The sequence below is a fragment of the Psittacula echo genome (assembly GCF_963264785.1).
Source record: "Psittacula echo genome assembly, chromosome: 3".
Taxonomy (NCBI): Eukaryota; Metazoa; Chordata; class Aves; order Psittaciformes; family Psittacidae; genus Psittacula; species Psittacula echo.
The window spans coordinates 16,347,756-16,359,193 of NC_137736.1; positions in this window are offsets into that span (position 1 = coordinate 16,347,756).

Genomic DNA, 11,438 nt, shown 5'->3' on the forward strand with positions numbered 1-11,438 from the left:
GCGCCTGACAGCTTTTCCACTGATTTCTATTTTAGAAACTTTAAAGATTGCTTAGTTCCCCTGTAGCAGTTACAGGTAGAGAGGTCTTATTTTCAGGACGTTTCCAAGATGCTTTTTGCTTCTATCTTTAAAGAAGGCAAATATATCAAGGAAAGTAATTCCTACAGGTTGGTGTTCATGGTTAAAATAAAATCTACATTCTTGCTTAAGTAAATGACTCCATCAGAGACTTTTGTTTCCAGCAAGGACAACAGAGATCAAAATTACTTTGTTTAAAATGAGAATGTGCACTGAGCAACATTAGATGGACATAAAAGTAGATCCAATCTACCCTCTACAAATACATCTTCTGATTTAAATCTCACAAAGGATGAAAGAGTTGTTGAAAGCTATTTTAACCATGAGGTTTTCTTCAGCACCTGAGCTAAAATTCTGTATAAAACACTGATGAGTTTTACAAAATTTGGTCATTTAAATACAAACTCAGACTGTGAGTACTGTTGGGTGACAGTGGGAATGATACGTAGAAAAAAGGAACCAAGGTAGGATGTGGTCACAGCTAGCATCTCGTCTTTTTGCTGTCCTCATGAAAAATGAGCATAATAGACCACTTTTTTCTGTCAGAAGATTCTTGCTGCCACCTTGCTTTATAAAAGTACATTTATTTAGTCAGGCAGCTGACCTCAGGAGAAAGAGAAAATGCTTGTTTTAATCTTAGAAAGAAGCAAATATTCCTTGTCTTATATTCTGTAAAACATTTTTAACAAAACAATAAATGAATTAACTTACTCTGAAATTATATTTTGGATAATACACTAATATCATTGTGGCACCTTTCACATTACATCAGCTTATCTTATGTTAAGAGAATTCTTCAAGAGTTGCTGGAATTCTTGGACGTAAAGTTACCAATCTAGAGTGACTGTAGGCCTATGATAAAATCCAGTACTGTCCAATACTTTTTGAATGCCTAATAACAGTGTTAGGTTTTCACAAAAATGTATTTCTATAAGCATAAAATCTATTTTCCTGTAAATTTGTAGAATAACAAATATTTTCACTTAAAAGATTTGTCAGTTGTTTCAAATCTAACCATCAGCTCTGCTTTTAATACTTTTGCAATACTACAGATTTCCATGGTCAATGCTACATAATCCTTGAACATATTTCCAGGTGTGTCAGTTTAGAAGCAGAACTTATGGTAACCTAAAGATGACCAAATCATGACCATCACGCAACTTTATCTGTAGCCAGGACCATCCTATTCCAGACTTCCCCAAAGGCATTGGAAAGGATACTGCAGGGTTAAATGAGCCATGGACAAAGCCATAAAAATGAAGAACACGTAGCATGATTTTTATCTTCAAGGTCAGCAAGTCATTTAAATAAAGACTGATATTCCATAACCCCATGTGTGATCACATCCAGAGAAAGAAGTCAGAATGCCAGCAAACATGCTCTGTTGCCTATGACTGCTCTGCTGGTGGTAAAAACACTTGTAAGCATGAAGTATTGTGCGTGAATTGTCTGTTCTCCTTAGCTGCAGTTACATATCCAAATTAGTCAGGGTCCCTTTGATATCTTAAATAGGAATATTTTTTTTCTCTTCTGCCACTTCTTTTCATTATTTGAAAGATACTCAGTCTTCTCATTTACTAATTATAAGTCATGTAAGCATGTTTCACTGCTTGAGTGAAAGTCACCATGGAAAAGCAAACAATCTGAGTGCTCTCATACAAATGTTTTAAAGCATTCTGCACTCACTTAACAGAATTAGCCAGACACAAACCACCATATTTCTCCAGCGTACCATCTTTGTAACAGAAGAGATAGCAGGAGGGAAAAGGAAATAAAACAAATTAAATAGACAACATTTATTATCTAGACTTCAGACAGTGACTCAGTTTTACTATTCAAATATCCAAGTCCTTCTTATCACCTAGGGAAACCAGAGTGGACACCAAACTCCTCTCTAGGTTGGCACAAATAATTTACATATTCAGTCTCCAAATGAAAAATTAATACATGTATGACTTAAATCCCACTCCTGGGTCTTGAGAAAAATGATACCTTCTTGTGTTTTGTAAAGTTTATGCACCTTTTGTTTTTGTTGTCTAAAAGAGGTAATAAAGTAAATGAGGGTAGGTAGGACACTGCAACAACAAAATATAGTTTTAGTTCACAAAGTTCTCTAGGGTGATGTTAAAGTAAACCCAGTTTCAACTAGATTCAGACTCTAAATCACCAATGAAAGTAGTATCTATCAGAGAAAGCATATGCTAATACTTTCCTAATCTGAAAGTGAGGTTCATAGTAAAACTGCAGGAAAAAAAAAAAAAAAGCAGGCTGGGAAAAGCAAAACTGACTCAGACCTGCATAGATATATCCTCACGGGACTTCTGCAAGGGACTTGTAGAATTACAAATACAAGCATTGCTAAATGTTGCAGGTACTCGTATCAAACATTCCTAACAAAAGTGCTCAGCTATCCTAAAAAGTAAATTCCTAAACTTTTCTGCCCCTCCTTCTCTCTTATGTTTGTGGATTAGTAATGCACGAATAACAAAAACACGCAACAGACTTAGAACCACTTGAACGCTTATCACCAGCTTGTTCTGAAGATCAGCACCAGCATTTGACATAACATTGTAAATAAAGTATTTGATCTAGATATCTGAGTAATATAATTAGTGAGAGAAATTGAAAGTCTTTCTGAGACTCATGCTCATCACTAGTTGGGAGAGGAGGGGCATAAGTCACACAGGCTGAAAAAATTATCTCACTCCCTAGAAGTTCATAGCATTCTTTGTAAGAACTGCATCTTAATTCTGAACATACAAAGGTGCCAATTTTAAGCTGCTTTCACAAAATGCAACCCCAGTGCAAAACACAGGTATAACACTCTTCTATATTTGTATTTTCAGTGTGTTCTTATATATATGTTATGTCTTCTGAAGAAGTAACTGATGATGTGAAACCCTTTAGAGGAACCTTGGTGAGAAATTGAGCCTGCTCTGAGAGGTTGTGGTGAGCAGGACTCAAGAGAGTCAGAGGAGAAAGATAGCACCTGATGTGAAGACTGTAGTAAGCAGCCCAACTCTGGCAGTCAGGACCCAAGAAGGACTAACTTTCCAGAAGACTCAGGTACACTGAGCAGAGTGCTACAATATAGAATGCAGAAGCACTGAAGGACTAAAATCAGGGCCAGGACACACAAGCAGACATGGCAGGCAGGAGAAGAGATGTGTTTAAGCTCATTTCAGTCTGATCTGGCCTTTCAGATTTAACAGACAGGCATCCTACTTTATTCCAAGAACACCCGGCTTGCTGATTTTAAAAGCTTTTCAGTCTTCCTTAGGGATCTAGGATGTTTAATTACGTTCATCTCAAAACAGGGGCAAACCTACCATCTTGTCAGGCAGTATTTTTGACATTTTTTGTAGTTTTCTTTATATAATGTTTCAGCCTTACTTTTCATCTTTGTCAAGGACACTACATCCGTAATAATATAAATCCAAGAAGCTCAATACTCTTAAAGCTATTTGCCAAGACTTTCAGAAAACTGTTAAAATGGTGCAAGATGACACTGAGATACTCTTCTGTTAAATTATTAACCGTAAAAGCTTTAAGAGGGGTCAGAAGAGGGAAGGTACTCATATTAAATTGTATCCTTTATGAAATTCAAACACAAATGCTGAATTTGGAGTAGACCGTTATTTGGTGTAATCAGCATAATTCTTCTGAGTTACCTCAAATCCAGCTGTCATGTACATGTCGATTAGCTGGTTCAGTTCTCCTATTCATCATTACCTCTGCCAAGGACAGAATCTGACCATAGCCTCCATGCATTCCATGCTGGGTTATTCCCTATGATAGACTGGAGTATCAGGCCATGTGAACTTCTATGCTTTTATATCCATCACTTTTGATGAGAAGTCACACAGGCATAAGGGTCCATCTGCTTAAATGTCTTTCTGGAGCTGGAAGATACTGTTTGTTTATTCTTTTCAAGGGAGATGCTTATCAAACTCTACAGATTGAGACTATTTCGCTTTTCAGAGCAGCCCTTGTCACATTCGTCAAAGTAACTGACTACTTCTTCACTCATTCATTCATCTTTTTTTTCTGTTTTCCGAACTTTTCTTTCCATTGCAGCAGTTGCAGTGGATCAGAGCCATATGGCTCTCACTTTTAACTGCTGCAACAAGCTGCTCTACCACCTGGCGAAGGACTCATACAGACTCTGAAGCCCTGCTTTTTATTTCCAGAAATTCACTATCTACCTTCCCAGTGACTAAGCTTTTCACAAATCAGTGAAAGAATGAATCTAAACCCACTTAACAGACAATACACAGATTGCTGTATTGATATTTATTGAATCTATGTGTCTTGGAAGACTACCATACAGGAATTAATTACTTTTTAGCATCTTAACAGTACAGAAGTTAAGGAAATGCCTAATGATTACCGGAATGCACTTTGTAGATTTTTCAATTAATCCTACATCTAAAAGTAGATGAGTAGATATATTTGATCTTCAAATACCACATATTTCAAGAGTTTGATGAAAACCTCTTTAAAAAACAAACACAACAAAGAACACTTTTTTGTATTTTTTATATTTATATAAAATTTTTTATATTTATATATTTATATTTATTTTTATATATATATTTTTAGGACAGTATAATAGAATCAATGTTTATCCCCTTCACCTTAGTTACCTTCTCATATACCATATGCAAAAACTGTTGCATGTTGTATCTCAAAATATTCATAAAGGATTACACTTTTTTCCCTTTAAGTCTTGTGAGTGAAATATAAATGTCATTAGCATTCATACTGTAACTGAGAAGCAGCATGAAGGCCAACATGAAGGAAAAAAAAGACAAAAAGTGGGTTTCCCAAAAAAACCTTTAAAAAAAGATAGAAATAAAATATCCACTGAAAATCCTTGTAGGTGCATTTTCCTACATATGCAGTGCTGGTGGGTTTCATGAACAGGATAAAAATGTGCAAAGTTTGTCTACATGTATTTTATTCCCAAAGCTTCACATTCATGACCATCAGCATTTTGTGGAATTGCATTTTCACCCTTAGAAAATCTGGCTGATTGGAGATTTCATATTATGCAGACTACTTGGGGTTTTTGGTTTGCAATTCATTGGTCACAAGCTAAAGTAACTGCGTAACTATCTTATTAATTGGAATGCAAGACACATGAAGAAGAACTATTTGTTCCCAAAGATTCAAAAAATCTATCATTACTTGACTGTAAGAGAATAATGGGTGAGGACAGATCAAGGAGTACGGGTTGAAGGCTAGGATAGAAGGGCTCAGTAAGGTACTTCTTCACATTAGATCATAAACCACTAACTACATATGCTTCATAACAAGACATTCAAGAAAAAAAAAGAAAAGATGAAACATGGGAAAGACAGAAGACTATGGAACAGAAGGACTGTGAGGATAAATAAGGAAGGCAGGAAGGGAAGATTACAGTTTCGAGAAATCGCCTGTCAGAAAGGGAACTGTTTGAGCAGTTTCATATAATCATACAAAAAACACACTACAGTGACTTCTAACATCTCTGAGGAACTGGAGATGACTAAAAGACAACCTTATAAAGTTGGACAGGGGATGCAGGGGAAGCTAAATTTCTAAGAAAATTAGGAGCCCTGATGATTCTGATTTAACAACCCATCTTTATTACCTCCTTATCATGTGTTACTAAAGGCCCTTTAAAGTTCCAGCTCACTGGATTTCTCCCAAGTTGTAGCATATTTTAAAGTGAACTTTGGCATTAGTGAAGCTCAACAAACTTAAAACATAAAAGCTCCTGTAAGCTATGGAGGAGTCATATTACAAGTAACTGCACAGTGAACTTCATCAGCTCAGTTCCTCATAACATGTTGTCAAAGGACACAAGAACAACTCAGGGTCCTTTTTGCTCTGGGATCCAAGCTAAAATCTGGTATCTTTGTGACACTAAATAGAAATAATTCAGTAGCACTCAGCAAGTAAATATTTTTATCTACTAGTCTGACACTACCTGGACATAAATAGCTTTGACTTTCAGTCCTCGTTAATTTGATGGGGTTAGATCCTGTCCATTTCTACTCTGCTAGAGGACAAGTATTTTAGAACTCTGTTTTAGCTTCATCTATTTTAATGATCCCCCAGTGGGATGGAGTAGGTATTATAAAAATTTTGCAGAAAGTCCAGCCATTAAATTATTAACAAAGCTCACACGGAACAGTGTTACCAATTACCCTGTCCAGAAATTGTCACTGATTTCACATTAGTACCAAATTGTAGCATTGTATCATTCTTGACTCCAGTGTTTTTCATTGCTAGGGAAGATACTTCATAAGACAAAGATCTCCCTTTTTTGCTCCTCTTTCAACTTATTCCTTCCTACAGACCCACTCACCTCTTTCCAGAAGCCTCAGATTCATGCGGTGTGCAAACACAACCCACTAAAAGATGAAGAGAGCCCAGAAACAAAGACTGATGCATTTACACTAATTTATTAGCTATTTATTTGTTAATTTAAGAACTGCTTAGCTTATTGAATTATTTGTGATTTCTATTGTGGACAAATTAGTGTCATAGTTACTGTACAGTTGATACACTACGCACACCTCAATTTTTGTCAATTTTCTATCACATTTTGGAAACAACAGCAATAATAATGGATCAGAATTCCAGAATACAGAAATGCTACACTGCTGGATTATATTCTAGAATCTGGTAGCTGCCCTACCTGGCACATTCAGTAAATAAATTATACGTAACAGATGCTTTTTCAAAGCCATGGAATAGGTTCCTCCAAGTTTACAGGTAACAGAGACTTCCGAAAATAATGGGAAAACAATGCAGTATCCCAAGCAACAGAAGATGCTATTTGTAAAGAAGTAAATAGAGTACTTACAAGTGAGAAAAAGAAAGTTCTGCTATAACTGGGCAGAAGTGAGCCATGAAAAATTAAGTTAGTTGCAAAAAGATGCAGTAGCACCAGTTAAGGATACAAGGTCAACTGATTACTGAATTTAGATTATGTCGTGTTTTTTTTGCTTTTTTTCACCCATTTTAGACAGATGTTTAAATGCACACTGCATAAAAAGGATACTTTTAGAGGATAAAAGCTACAAAATACATGTCTAAATTTGTTACTGCAAGCAAAATATTAGATGTCTGTGCACCTCTGTTAAAGTAAGAGTTTGGTTTTGATTTTGATAGCAGATGACTACAAGTATTTTAAGGGAAATATACATGATTTACTCTATTAATCTAAAGCTTTAAATTGTAGAATGTGAAAGCCAAATGATTTTTTAACATCTCGTTGTCACTACAGCACTGACTTATGGTAGCAAACATATGAAAAATCTACACACTTGTCTGAGTGAAATTAAGATATGATAAACATCAAAACCTTTTCTTTAGCAACTTAACATAGGCATGTGTACATGGGTCCTTGATCACAAGGGAGGAGAGGAAGTGAAAAAGCCCATTTGATTATTAATATGATGCTCCTATAATTATACAAGTTTTGAACCATAAAAGGAATGAAACCATAGCACTTCACAGATGGTTTCAAAGAGAGACTTCTTCCTGTGTGCCCAATAAGAGCAGACACCATACAGTTTAAAAACATCAGCTTGTGCTCTTGCATTATCATCATAATCGGGCACTTTAAGAGATTGTGAGGGGTTTTGGCTGTCCAAAATGAAATAAATTGGTTACTTTCTTGCTGATCAGTGCTTTTCCTTCCACTGTCAGGACCTCCTATATTTTAATTCCCTTTTCTTATTGCTTAGCTTACCTCACCAGCCAAAATAAGAAGCTATTACTTTCCAAGATGTTTTCTGTTCCTTTATGAATCTCAGCTTCACACTCTGGTGAAAGGAAAACCTTGACCCTCATTTTCTGGAGATATCTCACTGTTCTTTCTGGTTGCTGAGCTGAAAGTCAGTTAAAGACACAAATTTTCTGCCCTCCCTTCTCAGAAAGTGTGAATTTACTTCAGTGCAGCCAGTGTCTTACTTTTTATTCTGAATTACTGAGCTTTTTTCCTAGCTTTCCTTCGTACTATATTATGTCTGAACTATGATTCGTTTTTCTAGCCTGTGTCCTCATAGCAGTGGAGCTATGATCTGGAGCTCTGAAAAGGTTAATCACTGGAGGACAGGCCTTCTCGGATAACTTCCATAGCCTTCACTCAGGTTCACAAAGATCCTATCACTATTTTATAGTATGGCCATATTCTCAATTTTCTCTTTTTTTCCCTTTTAAATTTTCTTAGTGTTTTCAACTCTTTCAGCCTAGTGTTCTTTTTAGGCTCCTTCCAAGTTACGTCTCATAAAGCCTAGAACAGATATTTATTAAAGGAATTATTTGGCACCTATGTCAACAATAATGTGCTTTTTCTTCCAGGCAGCTGTTTAGAGTTTACTGATAATTCAGGAATTGGAAGTTTCAAAATACCTTGATTGTTGAGAAACCAACTGGTTTGTCATACACAACACGGGACAGGCCTCTAGAGTAAGATCTAGCTTATCTGACATAGATCTCCTTTTGAAAACAGTAGAAGAAAGGTCTAACCACCACACTGAGATCTCATCCTTATTTCTAAGGGTGGGTGAAGGAAATCAAGTCTGCCTTATACTCTGGAATATAGTTTTATCAATACCATTGAGTTCTTCACTAAAAATTCTACAAGAAAATGCAAGAAATCCTATCACCAATGCATCAAAAATGCTTAGGCCAAGATTCTGTTTAAAATTCTCTTCAGAAAATTTGTACTTTGCATGTGTTTTCTATCCCAAACCCATTCTGCACTACCTTCTCAACTTAGGATGGGCCAATGTTTCAAAGTGAAATCAAGGAAATACTTATGAGGATGCTTGGTTTGGCAGAATGTTTTCAAAAAATTATGTCTACCAATTGCTCAAATAATGTCTCTACATAAATTTTTAGGAGTTATAGGACAGAAGAGAGGTTCAGAATAATTAGAACTGTATCAGGGCACAAATGATACTGAATTAATTAACAAGACAATTGTATTTCCTTCCAGTGTCAGAAATTCTACTTTCATTTTCTCCGTTTTAAATTCCTCATCCATTTTTGTATGTGCATATTTGGTAGCTCAGCAGAACTCTATTCACTCTCCCCACCAGCTTGTGGTATAACAGTTTGAAGAATGTCAAGAGTGTTTAAGGAAGGAGGAACTTACAAACTTTCTAACAGTGTGCGCCTGTTTTGGCAAAGGTCCACACAAGTGGGCATTAATTTACCAACTTTGCTAAAAAAGAACGCATCTAAGGAATCTGTTGTGAAGAAATTAATGTCTCTTCTTCTTTTCTGATGAGCACTCTATGAAAAGACCGAGCTACAGCCTTTGTCAGGGTAGCTCCCGCCTAAGCAATATGGCACCTAGGGCTAGAAAGGGGACATAATTATAGCAGAGGGGAGGGTGAGATGGCAAGGAAAACCCTGCTTTGGAGTCATGTAATTATGGTTTTCTCACAAGAAAAAAAGACATATTAAAAAGTGAAATACACAGTACAACAGCTCTAATGAGCATTGTAATAGAAGGGACAGCATACGATAGTTTCTGCGGGAACCTATTATAGCATTTTACATGAATGTAGTTGACAGTATTTCTCAGATTGCTCATTCTTCATTAAAGTAGCTCCTCAATAATTTAATATATATTGCAACTTATCTGACACAGTACTTATAGATGCCTTATAGATATAAGTGCTTAAGTAGTTATAGATGTCCCTGTGATATCTAACTGCTTGTGTTCTGCACTATGCAGAAGCTGAAATATTGTTTAAACAAGAATAGATCCTACATTAGCACTTTTCCATCTTCTCTTCATTGCAACAGTATTTATACAATAAATCATAGAATCATGTGATCAACTCACAGCCCACATCAAGGAGACATATTAAATGCAATCAGCTAAAATCTTACTCTGCCCTGTCAAGGCATTTCTTTCCAGCATATAAACACCAGTGTTGGAACAGTTGCTGCTCCTTCCTCATTTTCTTTAATTCAGTGGGACCTTTTCCCACAGAAAAGTGGTGTTTCTCCTCCTTCCTCTTCCCACTGTAAATATGAGCAGTATGACAGACAGATGGGACAGGATTTAGTGCACATCTAGGGATATTTTCTAGGTACAAGACCTACAGATTAGCATTGCTAAAAGTTGGTAAATGATACTAAACTTGCTACATGCTGAAAGGAATAATGCAGCACCATTTCTTCCAGTCAAGAGGGATATCAACTTGATCTGTCTGGGGAACCTCATAGACCATGCTAAGCTTCCAAAACAGATACATAGACACTGATCACACATGCACAAATCCTAATCTAAATTTGCTTCTTAAGAATAATTATGTTAAAGAGCACCATCTAGTTAGGTGCCCAACTACTCCAGTCAATACTATCTGATAGAACAGTCTTTTTAAGATACATGGTAAAATAATCGTTTGTCCCAAGCAAATTAATGGGAATTAGAGGTCTTAGAAATCAGTAGGAATTAGTGTTCTTACCATTACTGTTTTATTTTCTTTAAGTGTTGTACATTGAGAGGAAAAAGGGATTTATTTGTCACCCTATAACATCAGGGATCCTCAGTCTAGTGAATGACTAATGGAAGATTGATCTTAGCTAGGTGTTCAGACTCATTACAGAGGGGTGTTTGAAGAGCATTATGATGAAAAAAGTCCATCCAGAACAAGGAGTAAACCCGGGGAAAGAAGGTAGATAACAAAATAACCCAAGGAATATAATTATATGGGCACAAAAATTGGAGGGTCACAAATAAAGAAATTACTTCTATGTAATTACATTCTTTTAAGCACTGGTCAAATTAATCCTTAATTTCCAAGTAAGCATGGAGATTAGTTGGCACCAGCTGATTCTGTAAAAGAACTGGTGTTTCTGCTTTACCAAATTGAAGTGTAAAGTCCTAATGCTGAAAGCTCGTACACACACAGGAAAGCCTATTTAAGCATATGAAAGAAATGCTGCAGAAAATGTGGGCTGTACCAAAAAGACTGAGTAGAAAGAAGGGCACAAATAATAAGAAAACAGCATCTTATATATGTGAAGTACACTAAACTTTAGAAGATGAGGGCAAACAAAGCTAGAGAAAGGAATTTTTAAAACTCAGTCAAAATTTGCACAACTTGCCTGTGTCTTTATCGTTGTTTGAAGACAGAAATGCATGAAGAGCATCATACTGTTATTTTTCCTACTTAGAATAATTAATTAGTTAGGTCCAATACACTTTATTTTATTGATTAGCACTTTATTCTGCAAGTAACACCTTGAAATCATAGCACCTATCAGGGCCAAGGTCTCCCTCAGTAAAGTATGGGTATCAAAAAACCAGCTCTTAATTAGTCATCATTGAATTATTAAAG